The sequence below is a fragment of the Otolemur garnettii genome, unplaced genomic scaffold (genome assembly GCF_000181295.1).
Source record: "Otolemur garnettii isolate 467f Iridium unplaced genomic scaffold, OtoGar3 scaffold00027, whole genome shotgun sequence".
Taxonomy (NCBI): domain Eukaryota; kingdom Metazoa; phylum Chordata; class Mammalia; order Primates; family Galagidae; genus Otolemur; species Otolemur garnettii.
Window position 1 is genome coordinate 19,121,386 of NW_003852422.1, and position 1,226 is coordinate 19,122,611.

General features: G+C 42.6%; 1 protein-coding gene across 4 annotated transcripts in view; it reads left to right on the top strand.

Annotated features, from left to right (window-relative positions):
* The first annotated feature begins 660 nt into the window (after window positions 1–660).
* Window positions 661–1,226, top strand: part of TCF4 (transcription factor 4) — a 349,564-nt gene continuing 348,998 nt past the window's right edge. For all 4 annotated transcript variants that reach the window (XM_012804308.2, XM_023512351.1, XM_023512352.1 and 1 more), the window contains exon 1: window positions 661–748. The gene's annotated coding sequence lies outside the window, so the exon portion shown is untranslated. The remainder of the gene's footprint in view (window positions 749–1,226) is intronic.

Below are 1,226 nucleotides of genomic sequence, written 5' to 3' on the forward strand. Positions count from 1 at the left end.
CCCCAGCCTCGAGAACCCTTCCAGTGCCACCCCACGCGCGACGCCCACCCGCACCGGGCCAGCCGCCTCCCGCCTCCGCTCCCGGAGGAGGCGTGGTCGACGCGCGCCGCCATCTTGGGCGCCTCTCTAGGCGCTCTGTTTACCACTCTATGGTCGCCCGCTCCTGCCCCGCCCCTCCCCAGTCATTGTCTGGAGGAGCTGCCGCGGCCGCAGCGCCGTCTCTTTATAAACCCGCAGTTCCCGGATGTGAATGGATTACAATGTATCTTTCAGGGAAACCTATTATTATCAATGTGACTCCACGGGGGAGTCAATGGTGATGATGAGGAGGAGGAGGATGAGGATGATGATGATGAGACATCTCTAAACTTGGAACAAGTTTAAGACTTTATAAGCGGAGAAGAAAAAAAAACCCCATCACCAAGATTTGTTTGAGGAAAAATTATAACTCTTGTGTTGATTTTTTTTTCCATAAAGAATAAGAAAAAGTTGTTGGATTTTTTTTTTTAATGATTCCTTTTTTGGGGGAGGGAACTTTGTTGCAGTTTTATGGTGGAAAATGCAAAAACCAGAGCCAGGTGCATAATCTTGTAATCTGTGGATATCCCTGGAGCAGAACTGAGTACCAGTTAAAATACTTTTTTGGGGGATACACATGTGAGATACTAAGTACTTGCAGAAGATTTTTGTCTCTCTTTTTAAAGTCTCTTTCCTTGGAATATTGTGAGAATATTTGTGGCCATTTAAGGTAACGTTACAATTTGCTGTCAGAGTAAACTGTTTGTAATTGAATTTAATTTTTAAAATGTCGATCCCAGTGTTTTATAAAAACAAAAGGGACAACCTATTCAATAATTGCCAGTGGGAAAAAGTGTGTGCATGCATTTTGTGTATGTACGCGCACATCTAGCAATACCAGGGTTTGTAGAATGTATTTTTTAACACATGTTAAAATAGCGTTATGTTGCATATATTGGATAAAGCACGCGTGTTATTACGAAACGATAGAATTACGAAGGGTAATTTTTATCCTAAAAAGTGGTGTGAAAAAGTGTGTTTTAAGAGCATGCAGGGCCTATCATGGTAAATGTTGAATTGAAAACTTGCAGTGCTGGTGAACCGGGACTTAGCGTGCCTAGGAACTCAAGTGCAAAAACAAAACAACATCCACCCCCCAAAATTGCCTTTTTTTTTTTTTTTTTTTTTGCGAAGTTTGCAGCTATACT